The sequence below is a fragment of the Chionomys nivalis genome, chromosome 2 (assembly GCF_950005125.1).
Source record: "Chionomys nivalis chromosome 2, mChiNiv1.1, whole genome shotgun sequence".
NCBI classification, from domain to species: domain Eukaryota; kingdom Metazoa; phylum Chordata; class Mammalia; order Rodentia; family Cricetidae; genus Chionomys; species Chionomys nivalis.
The window spans coordinates 114,330,054-114,353,075 of NC_080087.1; the positions used below are offsets into that span (position 1 = coordinate 114,330,054).

The window sequence follows — 23,022 nt, forward strand, 5'->3', positions numbered from 1 at the left end:
AAGACGCAGTGTTAACACTGAGTGAGAGTGTTTGTGGAAGGTGAGGTCAGCTGCACACAAACAAGACGGTGGAGCAGAAAAGTTAACCTCCTCCCAAAGCTATGGAGAAACCCTGTCTCGGGGGAAGAAGGAAGGAAGGAAGGAAGGAAGGAAGGAAGGAAGGAAGGAAGGAAGGAAGGAAGGAAGGAAGGAAGGAAGGAAGGAAAGGTTAAACTCTGAACTCTGTCCTGATCTCATCACTAAAGAGGGAGAAACAATGGCCTAAATATATAAAAATAAAGCAGGAAAACAAGCTGTCCCCACTCCCAAATCAAAACCCAAACTTTCCTACTCTACTGATGACGAGAAGTCGAGAGTAAAAGAGCTACATGAACGGCGCTGGCATCCGAGAGAGCAGACCAGCTGCCTCAAGCTCTGACGCCATGGTAAGCCCTGGAAGCGCGAGCCGAAATACACCCTTCCTTCCTTTAGTGGTTCTCCTCCAGTGTTTCACCAAAGCAATGAGAGGAGTCACACACAAGGTGACATGGACTTTGAAAGCAACAAGTCAATGATATGACAGGTCACACAGCCACAGTGCCCCCACGCTCAGTCACACAGGCACAGTACCCCCACGCTCGGTCACACAGGCACAGTACCCCCACGCTCGGTCACACAGGCACAGTACCCCCACGCTCGGTCACACAGGCACAGTACCCCCACGCTCGGTCACACAGGCCACAGTACCCCCACGCTCGGTCACACAGGCCACAGTACCCCCACGCTCGGTCACACAGGCACAGTACCCCCACATTCAGTCACACAGGCAACATTACCCCCACGCTCGGTCACACAGACCACAGTACCCCCACGCTCGGTCACACAGACCACAGTACCCCCACGCTCGGTCACACAGGCACAGTGCCCCCACGTTCAGTCACACAGGCACAGTAATCCCACTCTGTTTGTACCAACTGCCCTACATCTGCTCAGTTCAGTTCAGCCCTCACCTTTGCGGTTCTGGAATGATCTATTTCTTGAGCTGAAACATCGGGCTGCTTTGCAGCCCAGAGTCCTGAAAATCCGAGTCTAGCATCTATTGCTTTAAATGATTGTAAAAGAAATATATATTTCTACTCTGCTGTCTAGTTATTCTAAAAATATACATCAAAAATAAGGAGGACCACTGGCCAATTCTACACAGACATGCAGAGCTAGTTAATCCTCAGTTAGGCATTCTCTTCCAAAGTAAGACTGACCTGGCCAGCAATGAAGGAGAGTCTATCAATCAGTACTCATGTTGTGAACAAGCCTGGATTTAGCCCAAATAACCTACTTAAATGTCTCTTCGTTAAATGAGACCACGGTCCAGTTTGTGAATAAGCTGTTAGTTGTAACTCTCACGGGTCTCTGGCTTGGGGACTGCCCAAGGGACCATCTCTGTACAGGTGTACAGGACCACTCAGCCTGTGTGTTCCTCCTGCAAAATCTCAACAGAGCCAGAGGCAGTTCACATTCCCCTGATAAGTGGGTATCTTTCTCCTGCTGAGGGTCTCAGCCATCTGGGTTTAGTGTTGTCCTTGGCCACAAGCTTGTATCTTATGTCATCTAGTCCACATGCTTTTCAGCAAGGTGCCAAGAATATACAAACTTACCAATGTAGAGTATGCTAAGTCAAATTCAACTCAGAAAACTTAAGGCCGTTTCCTTGCTTGAGTCAAGCTTTGATGGGAAAACCAAGTAGGTAAAAGGAGAAAGGGGGTTTTAAAGGTAGATCAGCCAGTGAACTTGTACTATCAACCCTGAGAACATGGGTTTCCAGGAAAGGAAGTAGGATGAGCAAACAGTCTCTTGGCTTCTGCTAAAGCATGTCTATTGGAATAAGCAAATGTGTTCAACTCACCCAATACTTAGAGAAGCATCGGAATAGAAATCCACATAGGATGTCTGCAGACAACTGCCCCAGCTAAGGCCAGCGGCACAGAGTGGACACGCTCCTCAGCACCCGCCGCTGCCTCACTCATTTCTAGATCCCATCGTCTCACCACTGGATGGTACGTTACACGCTGCAGCACCTTCGGAAGCAAGGCCCGAGGCTTTCTGAACAGAGAGTGCCACACTTTGTGCCACACTCACGCATGACTTACATTTAGTGCATGTAAAACATGCTGCCACTGAATATGGTTGCCATCTTGTTCTCTTGACAGTATCTTGCTCCAGGCTCCTTAGTCCTTGGAGTGATTTGGCATAGCTTCGTGATTTTTAGGACTGCTGTGTCCTCATCTAGCAGGGCTGACAGTACAGTTAGCATGGGGGAGAGTGGGGTGGCTATGCCTGGGAACAGCTGTTAGATGGTCATATCCAGCCTATGATTCTTACATTCCCATCTTTAACAGAACTCACCAAAGGTTCCCATCACCTAATCATTCTTAAGTACTCTTGGCTTACTTTGCCAAATTACAATATGGAAAAAAAAACTCTCCACTTATCAAGTGTGCTCCTATGTCCCTCCATCAAAAGCTGTCTTAGGTTCCTCCACACAGACTTTAAAAACCAGAGACCTTTCATTTTGGTAATTGTTTACTGGACCATATATCCCAAATGTGCCCAGGTTTCACGCCTTGATTCTTCAAGGACACAGGCAAACGTGTTTGGTCAAATGCTTTTAGTGGGGGATATAAGTATAATGCCCAGTTTGGGACTATACGCTAGGCCAGCAATTTCATCAGAGAAGTAATGAAGGAATGAATACAAGACCCTGGGATCAGATGCTCTGACCATGCACGCAGGCCAAAGAACAAACTGCATTTACATTCATCATGCACGTTTCCCTTCCAGACAGCACACAAGGTCAAACTGCCAACCGTCAGCTACAATAAGCTTCTAAACTCCTGGTCAGTTACCTGCTTAATAACAAAAGACAGGGCTATGACATCATTACTTATAATTAATTTATACAGATCAGCTTCCTGTTAATCAAATACATCTTTAAAAGCATTTAATTATTTTTTTCACCTAGAAAGCAACATTCAGCTTTGTTTGATGAAAAGCAAGCTTGCTAAATTCCACATGAAAGGCTGTCAGGCTTCTGGGAGACATGAAGGACAAAAGGCTTCCCGGGGCGTACTGCTACCCTACAGAGCGGCTGGCACAGGCGAGGAAACAGGAGTATGATGATAGATAAGCAACACCTTTAACGGTTTCAAAACATAAAAGTTGTCAGGGAGTGGGGGCATCAACAGGGTGGCTTGGGGAAAAGGAACATACCCATCCTTTCTGACAAAATTATATCTAAGGTGAGCACTATTAATGCCCATAGTATAGGGCGGTGTGGTAAGGGCTAACTACACAATACACTGACCAACTGACCTGCAGAAAAGTGTCAGTTTTCCCCCAGGATAACACAGGCTCGTTTGATTTTATAAAGACCAACTGAGATTTCTGAACACACACACCATAAAACCAAAAGTTGGGAAGTGATAGTGGTTTGTGCGCACAAATGAATTAAAATAGATCTGAAGAAAAACAGTTGGAAATACTTCTTAGTGTTTCTATAAGATGGTGACTAACACTTTCTAGGAATTCTATCCCCCATATTTACGATGTATTATGTGACTGGATCACACACATGCCTTTTAGCAGTACAGTATATGAAAGAATCCTAAAAGAAGGATTATCATTATTTTCTATTGTTGTGCACGCGCATGGAGGCGTTGGGCATGTACATTAGAGGACAACTTTGTGGAACTGGTTTTCACTCCTCCTACCTGCACATGGGCCCCTCGGATTGAACTCAGGTCATCAAGCTTACATGGCAAACACTGTTATCCACTGGGCCATGTCAATGGCCCCATAAATTACTCTTAATTAAAAGAAACTATATACTCAAATCTCAAGCCACTTTTTGTCAAGATTATCTGACACTGTGAGAATTTAATGACCCTTCATTGATGGCGAGTAAAAGAAAAAAAAAAATCTCAAGATGTCAGCTGACAAAATTTTTCTTTTCCCCTTTTAAAAAGTGCTTTTGGCTCAACACTAGTGATCAGACTATATTTACACATAAAAAGTGACTGAAAAATTGAAGCTACTAGATTTTGCATATAATCCTCAATTTTGTTCCACAGCTCTAGGTGACTTCAGGCCAACTCCACTCCTGCCCCGTCAACATTCATGATTTCCAGTATCAATCATAAGCCAGTTCCTCCTCGCTCAGACCACAAGTTTTCGTGTAATGAGAGCTCATTAAAGTTTCCCAATTGACAGTCCTGCCACTGGAGGTTTGAAACCAGGGTGCATGTGGGGACCACAGCACAAGTATGCCATGATCACACCCTTCAACAGAATTTAAGGACTTCCAATCTCATCTTTGTTCTACATCGGATTTCTCTGTCTATTGTGAGTCAGTGAGAAAGCTCTGCCTGCCACTGCCGCCCCTCATTTCATCCGTGCATGAACGCTTTCTGAATAATTTATGGAACTGAATCCACTCTGCGCGAAAACAAGTCAAGTGGGAAAAGCACTTACACTTCAAAGACTGGGTGCATTCCCACAAAGTACACGGGACATCTGCAAATGACTTGGTGATTGGGACAGGTTGGGGACTTCTGCCTAGCTAGCATGAATACTTCATTCTTCCTCTAACAAGAATCTATAGCCCACCCCATTTGTGATCTTGGGAGAAAAGAGGGACTCTCAATCAAGGGTAAGAGTAAGATACCTGGAGTAACAGCTTCGTCCTGGAAATGGTAGACTAGCTGATGGTATTGGGACTAGGGTAGCAGTCACTTGAAGGACACGGCCACAAGTACACAAACCCAGAGAACTCTCCTTATCACTGGTCTTTACTGAGGTACAGCAGTCAGGATTTTCTGTTCAATCTGGGCTCACCCACATAGTTTCCAATCAGTCTTGTCTTTAATTAAATTGCTTGGATCACATCAGATAGGGTTGCTTCTTCTGTGTGCAATCCAAGATGTCTATCACAAAACGACCTATTTACAAAAGTGTTCACAAGCAGGTGTGAGTTTATTTCAAGCACTACCATCTCCTTTAGACTAACAAAGGCTCTAGCCCATAAGAGACCCAGAACATGGAAGTCACACAGGCTTATCTCAACAGTCCACTGGGGGCCTGCTGTTCCTAAGGGAGCACAGGTTCAAGGAGGCAAGAGCAACTTCTCCAGGAAGTCCTCGTCAATGTGCATGCTCGATTGAGCACTAGGCGAGGACTGTAGTCTCAAAGGAAAACCAGAGGGTCTCAGTTGTGTCATCTAGTTATACCAAACTGGTGTTTTTAAAAGAATGAATTAGAAGTAATTACACTGCATTTCTGTGCCTCTGCTCTTCATGGAAATTAAGTCCAGAGTACACAAATGAAGCGCCACTGGATAAAAAGGTCTCTAGAACTTCAGGCAAACATCTGCACTCATCTACTACAAAGAAAAAAAAAAACAGGCTGGAGAGATGCCTCAGAGGTTAGAAGTACTGGTTGCTCTTCCAGAGGTCCTGAGTTCAATTCCAAGCAAACAACTGGGGGCTCATAACCAGCTATAATGAGATCTGGTGCCCTCTTTTGGTATGCAGACATACATGCAGTCAAAACACTGTAAACATAATACATAAATCTTAAAAGGAAAAGGAAAAAAAAAAAAGAAAAGAAGCAAAACTAAGCAAGCATTCAATCTCTCCAGTCTCATGGCCTGCAGAAAGGGTTCTAAGCACTTCCCAGAAACTCATTCATTCAATTCTCACTTCACCCAGTGCATAAACAGATACATTTCAATAATCATGAGCCTGGAACAGGCAGGGTATATGTCTGAAACCCCATGAAGAACATGATTGGATCAGTCTACACTCCTTTTATTTAACAAGCTAGTCCTCTCACGAAGTCACAGCCTAGAAAGGCAATGCCATCAACAGCAGCATTAGCATAGGATGAACTACTTCAAAACTGCACATACGTGTGCATGCACACAGAGGAAATAGCAAAACAAGCTTTGCGGTTTACACTAGCAGAAACATTGTCCTTAAGCCATGAGGAAGAGGATGAAATGACTTCCAAAATTCCACGAAACAGTAGTAAAACCATCTCACATAAACTAAAGGACTTTTCAGGATGGAAATTTAGAAGCCTCTGATGAATACAAAATTAGCACACCTTGACAGGAAGAAAAGGATACTGGTTAAAAGGGAAGAGACGAGGTGCCAGTATATTGTCTTTCTATAGTAGCTCAAATTTTGAAGCACAACTCATTCATCACAATGCACAAAATTTACAAAGTTTCTGAAAGAAAGGTATCATGGTTTCAGTGTTTCTTGTACAAGGAAAAGAAAATCAAGAATTACGCATGGCTGCAACACACACTCATTACATGTTATTTATAAATCCGAAGTCACTGTAATACATATATAAATTTCATTCATTGCTATCCTAATACTGTGTGACTCTGGAATAAAAATATACGTCATTTAGCACCCCGAGGAAACAGCTCATGGTGTAACATCCCTGAAGTTAAAGTCAAAAGGGGTCAAATATGGTGTGTGACCTTCGATAGGACACACCACGACCTCAGTTCTGCTGAACTTCCTGGCTTTTCAGCTGCTGGATAAAGAAAATCCCTCTGACTTCCTAAAGCCACGGTGAAGACAGATGAAATAGCACACCACATAAAAGCATGTAGTACACCACTGTAGTTCGGTTTTCATTTTCCCTTCCTGTCCATAAAGTAATGAGACTTTCTCCCCATGGAACTGGACTTTATTGCTTTGTAATTATGATGTACATGTAACAATGTCCAAGAAACTAGATGGTAAATAACACTGACATGCAAGCCTGAATGCACACGCTGTCAGCTGGCTATCATCTGGATCCCAAAGGGCTCCCGCACGCTATCTACTGCATCCTAGAAATATGACACATTTTCTTTTCCCAATACAGCCAGAATTAGCCACCAGCTTTGAAATATCACCACCATGATGCTGCAAGGAGCAGCTGGTTGACTGAAAGTGACTCCCTCCCCCACGCTCCAGCTGTCACCAGGAAACCCCTCTCAATGTGTGAAAATGACAATACCACCACTACTAGTAACAAGCTCACAAATGGTTAGATTTGAAATTATTTTTATGGGGAGCCATTATTAAGTAAAAATTAAGTAAAACAAAACCAAACCAAAGCAAAAACTACTTTACCATATGAATGAAAAGCAGACACTGTCATACAGCAAAAACACTATGGCTTGTATACACAAGCAACACTATATACTTTCTTTTGACTCATTGTTTCTCTTCCCCAGTCACTTGTGATACTAAATAACAGTTAAAATACTAAGCAGGTTTTAATACAGATACAGCTATCACAGTGTAAGAGGGATTTTTAAAAAGCTGTGGGGTTTGTTGTTGTTTGTTTTTCTGCATGGAATCCTATTTCTGTAAAAATACAGATTGAAGACTGTATTTGTTCAGGTCTTTGTTGTTGCTTTTGCTACTTTGTTTTTAAATCATCACCCATGTCTCTGTATGAGAACCCAGACATCTGCTTGCCCTGGTGACAAATCTAGCAACATGTCTAAGGATTCTAACGTCACAGTTTTAGGAATAGAGTCCCCTTGGAGCTATGTCACTGACAGTGACTCATACACAGATTCCCAGAATCCCATTCTCTAGACACATTCTGCATCAGGAGTCTGTGTCTTTCAACCCCACAGAAATCATGAGTCTTGATATTTAAACTTTCCATGTAAATTTCTACTTAAGAGGCTCCAAGTTAAAAGAAAATAAACAAAAAAATCTGAAAATCACTGTTTAGGTAGAATAAAGGCTCCATCAAAGGAGATCTTTTAAAAAGCAATTTCAAACTTTTAATGACTTTTTACAATAATTTTAATGTAGTACACGTATAAGTGTATAGATTATTTATTCTTATATTTGCTCCTTAGCCTCATACTACAAAGTAAACAAAAGTATGGCCCACTATGAATTTTTCTAAGTATATTTCATGTTCATACATTTATAGCTATGTAAAAACATGAAATATAAGGACTTCGACTTTTTTAAAAAAAGTAGAACACACCAGTGTTCTAGGTAAAATATATATATATTGAAAAATATTGATTATTTCAGGGCCAATAACATTTTTATGCATTTATCTGCAGAGGTATCATTGTCTATCACATAAGAAGCATCATATGATAGAGAAATCTGTACCCAAAGAAATCAGGTATAAGATAATCAAAGACATTTTGATGTTAATTAACTCTAATCTTCTGGAAATTATGAAAACAATGTCTAGAAATCACTGCCGATGACATAACTAATGGCTTTCTACCAAGCTGAGCTGTAACTTTCTCAGAGTGTTGGCTTTCTCTTACAATATCATCCAGGCTTGACTCTCACTTCAGCAGCTTCGTCACTTAAAAAAAAGCAGTGGCCGGGTGATAAAATGACCTTGTGTGGAAAGGATGATTAGGAAATAAACAGGGCAGTCAGCATGAAATTGACAAACACTTCTTCCCCTTCCAACAAGAGACACTGTCTAACATGGTGCAGTAACAAATAAGAGTTAACACACCGTCTCATTTAACGCAGGCACCTCAGATGCTGCTATGGCTTCCACTTTACAGGGGGAGAAATTAAAACTGGACAGATGCTAATTTGTCTGTAGGCCATAATCAATGCACGGGGGAGGGGGGTGGGGGAGCACAGAACTCAAGCTGGGTTGGTCTGACCCAGAACCATAGCTACCCATCTTTCTCATACAGAGAGTAAGAAAACATTTGGAGCCTTTGAAAAACAATTGTTTCGTGATGGGACTGAATCATTTTGGTGGTAAGGTTAACTGATACTGACAGAAACTGGTATCACAAGCAGCATATGTACATGAAAATTTACTCCCTATGGTATTGCAGAGTCCCAGGTACTGAGCACCAGTGCTCTCTAGTCAAAGCTGTATGTTATACAGGCCACAGTTAGTTGCTAATCCTTTTCAATACTGTGACAAAGTCTAGGCTCTAGGGCAGCTGCTTCAAATCCTGAATGATTCTTTCTTCCCCTAGGTGGACTCTTGGAGAAAGGAATAATTCTTAGAAAATGCTACATGTAGCAACTTGAAGACTATCAGCAGGTTGAAAGCCTGTCTAACTTAACTGTGAGTCTTCAAATAAAAACAGACACAAGGCCTTCTTTGCTACGATGGAGCTGTATGACACTGAGGACAAAAGATAAGGCTAGAAACATCATCAACTTTGGCTTTGGAGTGCTAGCCACTCCTCTACGTTTCTTTTCAACTCTGTTCTGGCCTTTACCAAATTCTAGGTCAATCTTTGGTATAACTAAGCTGAAGAAACAAAAAAACCAAAACACTTTAAATTACCTTGTCACAATTACTATCAGTCCATTTTCTAAAATGCTACAGCGTAAATAATACTAGTATTAGTGCCTACTGCTGTAACTTTCTGGTGTTTTGATTTTTTGGATAGTGCCTCATTACGTATCCCAGGCTGGCTTTCAACTTCTGATTTCTCCTGCTTCAGCCTCCAGAGCGCTAGAATTACAGGGGTAAGCCACCATATCCAGCTAAAAAGTTGTCCTGTGTCTAAATTCTCAGAATTCAAAATGTGACAGGATAAAAGAAATATCCTTTATGCGGCAGCCACAATATCCATGGACTCCCAACTCCTATCGATCCTATAATCTGCCCTTCCTCCACAATCTACGTGCTTTCTTCATGCAGGTCTAGTAACTTAGTAACGCCTGACTTTTGAGTAACATGTGTTAGCACTACCTACTTGTTTGCTCATGGAAAGCTTAGCACTATGACGTCACAGTTAAGTGACTTCACCTTACACCTTATTCAAACATCATCTGTGACTTCGCAAGTAAGTACTTTTTATAGCTATGCTGTTCGTGAAATTCAGCACCCAGAAGCACTGGAATGGACCGGAAGGTTTGCTCAAAGGGCTGTGACACTAAAATCTGTATTGCCGACAATTTCCCAGAAGACGCTGATAATGTGGCAATCCGGGACCAAAGCAGGACTATTCTGTGAGGATCACCTGCTCTCCTGGAATGAGTCAGAACACTAGAAGAGTGGAAGCAGAATCAGTAACAGAAGCAGGAAGAAGGTAAAGGCGATTAGGACTTTGGAACAAAAAGTAGAGAGGTATGATAATTAGACACCCCACACAACAACAACAACAAAGTGTGTGCCACGAACCTACTGAAAGGGACTTTAAGACAGCCTGACAAATCTTAATTGTGCAACAATCAGATATTAATAGTTTTAAAAAATACTTAATGCCTTGTTTGAAACAACAGAAACGCATACGATTTGCGCTTTTTGTGTGGGCAGAACAGAGTTGAGTCCTTCAGGTGTAAGTCTGTCCCCTATAACGTGGAACAGCCTTTTAGAGGTTAGTACGGGTTTGCCTACCGAGACCAAAGCAGCGGTCTCCACAAACACCTGCTATCATAAGCTCTGTGGCTGATGCAATTTCGCTTCAAACTTGCCGGTATCAGAGGAACCTATCAAAAGCCCATCGGGGAAGCCCTGACTTCCTGCGTTCGGGCAAGTGATCAGGGTGAGACTGGTCCGCGTCTCCTCCCCCCCCCCCCCACCACCAGGCCCCTGTTTCCCCTCGACCCCCATCCCCACCCACCCTGAGCCTGAGGGAAGAAGACCCAGACCAGTCCGGCCGGTTCTGATCTCCCGCCCGGTTCCAAAGCAGCGCTTCCGCCCGGCGGACCCTAGCCCCAAGGCAGCGTTTCCGCCCGGCCCGAGCCAGCCCGGCTCTCAGCCCCGGCCCCTCCATCTGAGGTCCGGGAAAGCCGCGACACATGCCGCACAAAAGCGACGCCCCAAACTCAGCCGAACAGACGCGGAAACTCACTCTCTCTAAGACCCGCCTGCGTCCTCACGTATTCCCGCGTATGCGCGTCATCACGCCCGGACTCCGAATCCCGAGGCTCCACTTCCTGCACGGACGCCGATTCCGGAAGCTCCACTTCCGGCGGCCTGGCTGTAAAAAGGCACGCTGGCCGCGCACGCTCAGTGCTGTTTACGACCTTTCTCGGGTTCCTCTAGCTAATGTCTAGGGGTCGTCAGGCTCAGCACTCAGCAACAGCGATGTCAGCGTCCTTTTACCGCCTCAAACAACCAAAGATCACTTACCACACCCAGAGCGCATTAGTCCTGCCGTGGCCTGCTCCCTCAAGGTGGAGAAAGTTTATTCCTGGCCCAGTGCAGCTTGAGAAGTGGACAGGGGAGACGCTGCCTGCTCCACTTGGGCCGGAGAGAGCCGCTTATCTCAGAAAGTAGGCCAGCGAAACATGGCCATGGTGTACGTTTCGGTCCCCAGGCACAGTTCCGAGGCTGCACTGCTTTGCCTGTTTACTGCTTGAAGGGCTTGAGGTATAAGGTATTTGACTCTTAGGTCATTTGATGCAATTTCCCTTCTGCTTCTAGTGTGGAACCGGTTTCATGGGCAGTGTAGAAGCCAGCTTAAGCTAAAGACTATGCTGCATTAATTTCGTACAAGTAAACGGTCTTTGACATCAATTTTTCTAGTAATTGGAAGAAAGTTTCACTTTTCCAGGGCGCGAATTGGGTGCAGGTAGCCCTCTGTTTATTTACCAAAGGTTTTAGCAGCCGTGTTTAGTTAGTGGGTTAAAACTTCACGTGCCAGCCGGGCGGTGGTGGCGCACGCCTTTAATCCCAGCACTTGGGAGGCAGAGGCAGGTGGATCTCTGTGAGTTCGAGGCCAGCCTGGTCTACAAGAGCTAGTTCCAGGACAGGCTCCAAAGCTACAGAGAAACCCTGTCTCGAAAAACCAAAAAAAAAAAAAAAAAAAAAAAAAAAAAAAAAAAAAAAAAACCTTCACGTGCCACAAAACTTTATCTTCTATTATTGTTTAATAGAATAACTCTTCCTAGAAATGTTTATCTTAGGGTTGGAATGTAAGTGAAAATGTGGCTCATTTATAGAAGATATATTTGAGACTTTGAAATGACAAAATTCTTAGCAAATTCAAGGATGAATTCTTGAACCTTATAATTTAACTCTTTTAAGGTGAAAGAGTATGTTGGTCCGAGACTGACAATGAGAAACTGCATTCCTGAAAAGAGAAGCCCACGTGAACAGAGAGAAGTAATTTACACTACATATATATCTCCTTAGAAAAAATAGGCGCAATTTCTCAAATAGAGGAACTCTGGTTTTTTTTCCTTCTGATCAATCATAATACATCCATTCTATTAATATACTCCTTGTTATGCCCATGTCATGAGCCCCCTTCCCCAGAGACCACCAGGAGTCCCGAGTATACATGCAAAAGCAAAGTCTTGCCAAACTGGAACTTGGACTCTCTGTGTGTTCTGACACAGTGGTTGGATCAGGGAGCCCTGAGCTTAGTTGAGGCAGGATTTTTGAGAAGTAACGGATGGGTGGATAGGGAAATTCCAAAATCAGATGGGGGTTGAACTGATTGGGCAGGAGTGAGGTAACCGTTTTGTCAAACAGGGATTGGTACTGGCATTGCTACAAGAAAATTGGCAACCTATATACAAGTGCAGGAAACTATTTTTTTCTTTTTTAACATACCAATCCCAGTTCCCCCTTCTTCCTCTCCTCCTGCTACCCCTCTCCACCCACCCCATCCACTCCTTCCATAGGCTAAGGCCTCTGAGAAGTCAATAGAACTGTCTGATCCCTTCCTTGAGGCAGGACCAAGGTCTTCCTCCTCCCTGTGCCTAAGCTGAGCAAGGTATCTGTCCATAGAGAATGAGCTCTACAAAGTCAGTTCATGCATTAGAGTTAGATCCTGATCCCCCTGCCAGTGACTTCATCTACCCACAGAATCAGCTGACCCAAATTTGTGGAAGATCACTGACTCCTGACTGACAACCGGGGAATCTGTTGTCAGCAAACTAGGCCCCCTGAATACAGGTGACAATGGTGTGGCTTGGGCAGGTAAGGTGTTCTTGATGTTCTGGAGCATCTAGTACTTTTTTTAGTCTCAATTCTGATTGGTCCCCCACAGGGTACTGTCTGAGCATTTCCTGATTACTGTAACGGTGAGGCCTAGTCCCAGTGTAGTTAGTTTGCAGCCTGTCATGGCTGCACTGATGTTAAGTTGGGCCTCTTCACTCCTATCTTCTCTGCTCTGCCACCCTCAACACCTTTCTGTACTTACACTGTTTTTGTCATTATCATAAGTCACTAAACGCAGAGGTGACTTTAGAAGAGCCAGAAATCAAGTTTCAAATCAGTAATCTCAAAAAACAAAAGATACACTTGTAGTTAGGGCTTAGGAGTGTGCTTAGGGAGCAGGGTATGTGGATACACACCAATAACCCCAACAGTTTGAAGGTAGAGATGGGAAGAAGGGGAACTTGAGGCCAGCCTCAGTTACATAACTTCAAGACCCACTTAGGCTATATGAGTATCTGTCTCAAAAAAAAAAAAAAAGTAAATGAAAACATTTCTATCCTATTTTAAATATAAGTAAAATGTTTCATTAGCATTTGAGAAGACAGAGAGGACAGAGATTTTTGTTTTGTTTTGTTTTTTAGAAAATGACTTTACCATGTATGACGGCAAATGCCTGTAATCTCATCACTTGAAAAGTAAAGACAAGATTATCAAGAGTTCAGGACAACCACCAGTGCATCGCAAGGTTGAGTCTATCCTGGGCCACATGAGACCCTGTCTCAAAACTGCTCTTTCAGCCTGTGTGAAATGATTTGCTGAGCAGGCTAGACTTTAAAGGTTCTAGGTAAGATGAGCCTTTTGTATCATGCCAAGATCCCTTCTAACTTGACAGATGTCACCTGAGTCTTAATTTCCTAGCATAAATTTAATACTCAATAGATTCTTACATGTAAACAAGACTTAAAAAATGCTGAAGTATCACTGGGTGGTGGTGGCAGATACCTTTAATCTTAGCACTCAGGGCACAGAGGCAGGTGGATCTCTTGAGTTTAAGGTCAGGCTGGTTTATAAAATGAGTTCCAGGATAGCCAGGGCTAAAAAGAGCAAAAAACCAAAAATACTGAAGAATCAATGACAGAATAAGTCCTTTAAAAAAAACACACAATTGTTACATTACCTTGTAAAATATGATTTTATTTTTTTTTAATTTTTACTGCAATACAACAATGAAGTAAACAGTAATTAGACACCTACCAATTTCCCCCAAACAAATAAGGAATGCAAACATGAAAATAAGCCTTCCTATATGTATACAGCTTCTCAAATCATGTTAGAGGGTCTCACATTCAATAATCAGGAAATTTTAAAATCACAGTAATTATTCTCATTTTAAGAAAATATCCCCTGTGTCTGCGTCTGTCTGCGTATGCGTGCCACCCATCCATCCATCTATCAGAAAAAAAAAGAAAAAAAGAAAATATCCCACTCTACCTTCCCTACCCCAAGTACTGAACATGAAGAATTGTCTTCCTTTTGCATCAATTTCATATTTATGTGAAGCAGCAACAATGGCCACCAATAATTTGGCATTTCTGTTTACAGATGCTCCAATTTTTTTTTCCAATTTCAAAAAGCCATTATCTAGTGTTGCCATAAAACAGACTATAGATTCTAGGTAGCGAAGATTCAGAAACCAATGTTAAGTTGAAGAAAAGAGAAAGCAGGGCATCACACTAAATTTCTGGATCTAATACACTAGAATGAAACCCAGAAAATGTTACCTACTGTTTGGAAGAATAAAGACCTGCAAAGGCAGATGTTTGGTTGTCTAGTATTTTACACCGTGGCTCTGCAGCATCTGCTAACTGAAGCAGACATGCATGCTGTGTATCCCTGCCCTGTGTCCTAGCTCCCTCCCTCCCACCCCACCAACCTACTACCGTATACCAAATAGTATGGCCATGAGCCCAAGTCACCCCAGACAATCCAGTGAACAAAGTTATGTAATGCACTGGTGTGAGCAAGATAAAAAAAAAAAAAAGAGTCCCTTCAGTCTTGTCAAAGTTCTGCTGTAGAAGAAAGTTGGCAGCCAAATTCTCATTCTTCTCACAAGCAAAGTAAGCTTGAATCTCAAGTCCTTCAGGAAATCCTGGTGCCTTTCACTGCAGCAACGGAGAGTTCTCTCGACCTATCTGCTGTAGCAAAGCTGGAAGCAGGGAAGGATTCTGCTAGATAGTTTATCGCATCTGTTGAAACTGAGGTTGAGTCCTTAAAAATTCAAGGGGGTGACCTCCAGCAGTGGTAGCTGTCGCTGCTGTTGTGATTGCTGCAGCTGCTGCCACTGCTGGAGACTGAGGAGTTCAGTACTCACTGCCTGGGGAGGAGGATCAACCACAGCCCGACTTTCTCTATCTCCCGGGATTCTCATTAGAAGATATTCCACAGCTCCGTCGAGGTTGTTGAAACTGGCTCTCAGGGCCACAATTACTTGCTGTTGTTCGTAGTCCATTGACGTGATCTCAGTTATCATATTCTCTTAAGATTGACCTGTCATCACAAGGGCACTTGTTGCATCTTCAAAAAGATTTGACCGTGACGAATCTCCTGGTGTACTGTCAGCTGGTGCTGGACTAGTAACCACTGGGGACTGCACTGGCTTTTCTGCAGCTTTCTCGGGCTGAGTTGCACTAGAGGTGCGGACACAGAAGATGCCGTAGTTGAGGCTGGAGTAGTAGATGCAGATGTGGAAGTGGGTGCTGAAGCAAGGGTAGGGGCTGGAGCCTGAGCCACAACTGTTGACGCGGAGGAGCTAACTGCAGCCGTGGTGAGAGCATTCCATGGCTGAGCTGGCACTGGCACTGGGGCTGTCACTGCTTTGGGTTTTGTCACCATAACCACCACAAGTTTTTCTCACCAGTTTTGTATTCTTTGAGAGCAGTGTCATCATTGAGGATTTTGCCTGCATAGATTAGCTTCTGACGCACTACTGGAAAGGCGTCTTTTCCCCTTTCAGATTCAGTCTTCTCTTTCAATGCCATTGTCTCCTCCGGGCCGATGTCATCTGATCTTGAAGGTCTGCTGCTGAGGGGTCTTAAGAATGACCTGCTTGGTGCCTGCACCAGGGCCTGGATGCCCCAGGGTGATTGCGATCCTCGCACTCTTAAGAGCTCAAAAGTATTTTAATTGTCAGATAAGATAACAATATGCACATTCCATTTAATATTGACATATATTTATGGTCTAACATGTAGTTTGAATTGTAGCTAAGCCTTGATGGACAAGCAACAATTCTTGGTATTAGCCACTTTATTGAAACTAGCGTTCCTAAAATGTGGTGCTTATATCAGAATGGGAGCTGTGGTGTACCTCTTTTGTCAGTCCACAATCCAATCCGGTGGGAGCTAGCAGGGAAACAGACAGACGTTCCCACCTTTCAGAATCCAGGCTGAAAGTCAAAAGATGCAGGACAACAACACCATGCACACAAGACTGGATTATCTTGTAAAGGAGGCGTTTGTTTTTTCTCTTACTACTTCTAATTAATCAAATATATTGCACCCAAAACTGTTTCAAAAGATGGATAAAGGTGGAGGCTGGAGACATGACTCAGTGGTTAAGAGCACTGACTGCCCTTCTAAAGGACCCAAGTTCAATTCCCAGCACACACATGGCAGCTTACAGCTGTCTGTAACTCCAGTGCCAGAGTATCTGACACCTTCACACAGATATATATGCAAGCAAAACCCCAATGTACATTAAATAAATAATTATTTTTTTAAAAGATGGATAAAGGAATGTATATCATCCCTCTTATGGAGCAGCTTGCAAATTAAATGATTCAACTGTGATATACATGATTACAACAGGGCAGAAATGGAGCACATGTTATGATAAGACTGTCAATACTTAACAGCAGACTATACACAGAGAGAGTAACACTAAGAGACTGATAGTGGGCATGGGAAATAGACTTTAAGAAAATTAAAGCCTTGTAGGAATAAAAAGATTTCACTGTAAGACAGCCAACACGTTGAGAAGATCCAAGAACTGTAAATGTCCAACAATACAATTGGTAGAACTGGGAGTTCAGGGTGTAGCCCAGTGATGGAGTGCCTGCCCAGCAGCTGCAAAAACGAGGTGGGGGAAAATAGAATTAAGAGGCAGACAACAAGAGTCTGATATTTCAATACTCTCAATAATTGGTAGGAAATTAGACCCCAAACCATTAAGTATATAGAAGCTGTAAGAAAAAAAGAAAAAAAAAAAAACACTCAACACAAATGCTAAGTGCAGACCACTCTACTTAATAGCAGCAGAATTTATACTCATTTTAAAGTGTCTGTTCTCTTGAATAGTCCCATATGGTGGGTCATAAAACAGGTGTGAATAAATTTAGAATAATGGGATCGTACAGGGTATCCTCTCTGGTAACAATGAATTAAATTAGGAATCAACAATAGTGTTGAGAAATTAAATTATTAAATGGCTAAAAAGGTAAAGAAAATTAAAAAGTAGTTTTAACTGGGCAAAAAGAAAGCATTAAAATTTCCTAGTTCCATCAAAAACAATGATCTGAAAGGCACTTACTTCCTCAAAGCACTGTCTTGGAAAAGGGTCTCAAAAGTTTTGTTTTAAGACAAAAAAAAAAAAAAAGAAGAACAGTACACACATAGATATATACACCAAACATAAATGAGGAACTAGTGCACAGAAAAATGGAGAGAGATCTACAAAAATTATGATTCTTTTTTTAAATGACTATTTGATTTACAAAGAGGAGAAAGATACAAATGCCCCAAATTAGGCCCGAAAATAGGTCTATCACATGACCCACTCTGTAGAAATTTATTATAAGGTTATAAGAAACTATGTATAAATGTATGTTAATAAGGTAACTGTTGCAAATGAAGTAGACAAGGTCTTGGATACAAACTGTCAAAACTTGTTCAAGAAATGACATCTATAAAGACTTCATTGTCTAGGATTGATATTTAACATAGGAAAAGAAAGAAAGTAACCAGAAACTGGGCAACCTGAAGCATCAGCTACTTGTTTTCTCACCGCTCTGGAGGCTGCAAGTCCAATATCAAAGCTCCCTCTGAAACCAGGAAGGAAAATCCTTGCCTCTTTCTAGCTTCTGGTATTTGTAGCAAACTTCAGTCTTCTTTGGTTTTCACGGCAACACGTGTGTGTCTGTGGGCATTAAGACATGGTGCTTCCCCAGCAGCTCATGCATACACACGCACGCACACTCTCTCTATGACAGTCACAGGGTTGAAAATGCCCATTTATCTCAATGTGACCTCATCTAAACATTACACTTGCAATGGTCGTGATTCAAATAAAACATCCTGAGGGTAAGATCACAGGTGAGTAGAACAAGAGAGACATTAAGACAAAACTACTTTAGGGTAAGAAATGTATTGTAACTGTTATAAATGCCATGGGGAGACAACATGGTGGCAGCTCTGAGGAAAGTTTAGGTTCATGATGGAGAGTGGGAGGGGGCTTAGGTTTCAGATGAATGAGGAAATTCTATACCATGTGGTTGATGAGTGATCCATACTATGTGTTTGTGTACAGTCAAGCTCTCCTTTATTTCCGGATGACAGAGGAGGCTGAGAGGATCTTGCATTTTGAGGAAAGAATATATGATCTTAATGCTGAGGAAGAAAGACCCATTTAGTTAAACATGAATCCATCCTGTGGAGTAGCCACTGTCGTCTGTTAGCCTGGGGACTGTACCCTAGCTAGGAGGGTGGAGAGAGACAGGGATGCAGGTAGATGGGCATACCCGAAAAGTGGTCTATAGTCTAACATCAGAGTGGTCGTCAGTGGGATCTCATCCTATCTTTATGAGTGACAGAATTCAACAACTCATAATAGACAAGTAAGAATTTGTGTTATCTTAAAACCTACCCACAAAGAAAAGCTCACACTCAGGTGGACCAACTGATGAATTTGATCAAACATTTAAGAAAAAAATGATAAAAATCACTGTGTGAACTACCTGAAAATAGAAGTTCTCATTCTATGAGGTAATTACCCTGATACTATAATAAAGAATTTATTAAAATAAAAAAGAGCTACAGATAATATCATATAGATATAAAAGCAAGCTCAAAGCAATACATTAGCAAAACAAATCCAGTCATATATTTATGGAGATCAGTAAAGAGTGTTTGATTTTACTTTTTAAAACTCAATTTGAAGATATATATATATGTATATATATATATATATATATATATATATATATTCACTTAGTACTATATAGACTAAAGCCGAGAAGCTGACAGAAGTACAGATGATGGAGCCCAGGGCTTGTGAATTTTAGAGGAAATGTCGAGAATGCTCCAAAAATTCTATAAGGGCTGTGTTCATGTGTGTGTGTGTGTGTGTGTGTGTGTGTATGCATGCATGTTCATGCCTGTGTGTAATATTAGAATTATGAATCTATGGGAGTAAAACCTTTGTTTTACTGGAATAATGGATGCTGGTTTATCTAGGGAAAAAAATCTGTGATTAATAAAAGCCTAGCATCTTTGAGGTTAAATCTTCTGAGTAATCGTTCCTCGCAGTCAGCAAATGGTTCCCTTCATCCAGGCATGCCAAGGCTGCATCTCAAGCCAGTAGTTGAACTCAGTAATGCTTAAGAATCTCCCATACTGGTTTTGTAGGCATAGGAGGCCACTGAGTTTGGATGAGGCCTGACAACACACGGCAGGGTCAAGTTCCTGAAGAAAATACAGGAAGGGCCATTGGTAAAGATTCAGTTTTAGTTGCCATGGAGATTCCGGGATACTGTAGATGCTAGGACCATCAAGAACACTCTCCAGTGAAGTGGAGCCAGCATGATTCTACTGGATAAACTGCATGCTGGGGATGACCGACACAGAGATGCAGAACTGATCAAGCCTGTTCTGAGTCCCGGAAGACAGACAACTGAGCTTCAAGATTTGGAGTTACACTGCTAAACTTTGGTTTTGCTTAAGTGATGAAACTGGGTTGTTGCCTTTTTTCCATTGGTTTGTCCCTTTTGGAGTAAGAATTATGTAACTTAATTTTTATTTTACAGGATTCCATGGTTAAAAGATTTTTGACTTTTAAAGATACATTGAATTTCTAAAGCAATAAAAAAAATTAACGACTGGCTTTTTAAAAGTCGGGCTGGGTTTTATATTGTGATATCAACCTGAGATCTCAGGAGCAAGAAAGGAAAGGTTATGGTTTAAGGATGATGTGCTTGATGGCCCTGCCCACTGGGTGGTGCCTTCCATTGGGCAGGTGAGCCTGGGTTGTAGAACTAAGGAAGCTGAGAATGACCCGGGTGTGAACCAGTAAGCAGTATCCTTTCATTGTCTCTGCTTCAGTTCCTGCCTCCCGGTTCTAGCCTTGGCTTTCTTAAATGGTGGACCAGAACCTGTAAGCTAAATAAAACCTTTCTTTCTTCAAGTTGCTTTGGGTCAGTGCTTTTTCACAGCAACAGAGAAGCTAACTAGAATAGGGCACAATAACAACAACACCATACATGGACTGAATTGCTCATTTATGAAAAGAATTTTTGAGTCAGGCATGGTGGTACACATCTTTAATCTCAGCATTCAAGAGGCAGAGGCAGGTGGGTCTTTGTGAGTTTGGAGCCAGCCTGGTCTATATAGCAAGTTCCAGAACAACCAGGCAACCAGGGTTGCACATAGAGACCCTGTTTCGGAAACACATAATTAATAATAATAATAACAACAACAACAGTTTGAGAAGTTCACTGTCAAAACCAGCAGACTGTAGTGGGAGCCTACTTTTTCATAGATTTCTTACTGTGTTCTCACCTGACTGTGGGTGGCATTACTTCTCAGGAGTCCTTTTTATAAGTGTAATGGCCTCATTTATGAGAGCTCCTGTCACATAGAACCACCCTCCAGAGAGGTTCTACCTTCCAATTACATTATCGTAGGGGATTGGTAGACAACACAAAATTGTACTTAGTTCCAACTTCAGAAGTCCCATAGTCTTCCTTTCAACACTGTTCAAAAGTCCAAAGTCTCTTTTGAGACTGGAGACAATGTCTTAACTGCAAGTCTCTGTAAAGTCACCCAGTAACTTCCATGCTTCCAATATACACAAAGTAAATATTTATGTTCCAAAGGGAAGGAATAGACCTAGCAAGATTAAACTAAGGCAAGACTGAAGTCCGGTGAGGGAGACAATCTTTGCTGAAGCTGCATGTCACATATTGGAGCATGTGGTCAAATGATCTGAGCACCAAGTGACCCTGAGTAGCCCCCAGCCCATGACCCTGCAGCCTGTAATGTGTCCCTTGTAGAGCTGGCTTCACTCTGTATCTATAGCTCTCCTTGGCAGACAGTCTATATTCCTAGCATCTCCAACATCCCAGATTAAATGGGATAGGAAGTTGACATGTAAGAACACTGGGAAATCTAAAGACTGTATATTTAAAATGATTATTAAATCATAGTTGGGAAAATGCCATTCAATAATGGGATGCAGCCTATTAGCATGTTTTAGAAATGATCTTTTCGTTGGTCTTTACATGAAAATGTGTGTCTTAGACCTCATATGGTTTTTCACTGTCTCTGAAGATTATAATAAAATTAAAATCCATCATGACTGAGTTAATCTACAGTCAGTGAGAAAGATCTTATCAGCAATAAAGTGTAGCCCAAACACGTAGAACATTGCATTTACAAGAAGACTCACGGTAGTTAATTATCCCAATGTGATTATGGACACTATTGTAATTGCATATCAATTTTACTAATCAACTCTTGATTAATCTAATGAAGCTGAGGTGATTGTGATAACAGTAAAATAATTTGTGCAAATATTTTATCATAGTTAACAATTTAATGCTTAAACTTTTGTTTATGTATCAAGCATTTTCTAATTTCTAATCATACCATAAACAGATTATTTCCTATGTTGAGGCACTAAAAAAAATTATTCTCTCATCATGAAATATATTTTTCCCTTAGGGAGCCATCTCCTCCCATCATTGAAGATAAATAAACCTCATTCTCTCTGTCTTGGTCTCTCCAGGGAATAGTGGTACAGCATAGAATCTGTTAGTCCAAGGGTATCTCTGGGAAGTTTGACTGGATGCTCTCTGGAAGTGACTGATGGTCAGTGTCCTATCAACACCATTAGGTGGCAGAGCTTCAGTGCACAATGGAAGGAATGGTGCTAGTAGAACAACCGGGACTCTCTAAGTTTTAACACAAACCTTGAACCTCTTTACTTGCTAAGACCTTTGGATTCAGGATGTTTTCTTACAGCTCATGTCTTTATTTTATTTTTGGCAGGTTTGAAATTCCTTATTTTACTCGTTGGACACTCTGCAAGATCTCCTATTATCACCAGTATGACCTCTGTTGCAAGGGAAAGGCCTGCTTGTTCTTCCCGGCCACCCAGCTAGCTTAGCCCCGAAATAACCACACAGAAACTGTATTAATTAAAACACTGTTTGGCCATTAGCTCTAACTTCTCATTGGCTAACTCTTACATATTAGTTTAACCCATTTTTATTAATCTGTGTATCACCACGAGGTCGTTCCAGTCTATCTTCAGCAGAGGATCCATGGTGTCTCTCACTCTGCTTTCTTCCTCACTTCCTCCAGTTCTGTTTTTCCCACCTACCTAAGTTCTGCCCTATCAAAAGGCCAAGGCAGTTTCTTTATTCATTTACCAATGAAAGCAACACATGAACAGAAGAACCTCCTACACCAGCTATTCAATTAAGACCATGAATTTAGAGCTTTTATCAAAGTGGTAGGAGCACAATACATGATGCAAATTAATTATTTTTATTATTATTAGCTCCCATTTGTATGTGCCTGTATATGCCAAGCACCAAATATAATTGGTGTTTTACAAATAAGGAGACAAATGATTAGATTCCATATCTAGTGAATGTAGGATGGCTAGCTCATATTTCTCCTTCTGAATAGTAAATGTCTCATGCTGGATGGCATTCAATTATATCATGTAAAATGTAAAGAGTTCATTTCTCTTTACTCGGGTGCCTATTTCCATAATTTTGATTGTTTCAGTGTCTAAGCTGCAAATACCCAAAATAATAGCTATTTAGGATTTGCTTTTGAA

The 23,022-nt window shown here is 41.8% G+C and overlaps 1 protein-coding gene and 1 pseudogene across 1 annotated transcript in view; both read right to left on the reverse strand.

The window, feature by feature from the left end:
- Positions 1–10,950, reverse strand: part of Rhbdd1 (rhomboid domain containing 1) — a 124,882-nt gene extending 113,932 nt beyond the window's left edge. Inside the window, exon 1 of the mRNA XM_057763267.1 lies at positions 10,865–10,950. The gene's annotated coding sequence lies outside the window, so the exon portion shown is untranslated. The remainder of the gene's footprint in view (positions 1–10,864) is intronic.
- A 547-nt stretch (positions 10,951–11,497) lies between these two features.
- Positions 11,498–15,956, reverse strand: LOC130869292 (UV excision repair protein RAD23 homolog B-like; annotated as a pseudogene).
- Positions 15,957–23,022: the final 7,066 nt, after the last annotated feature.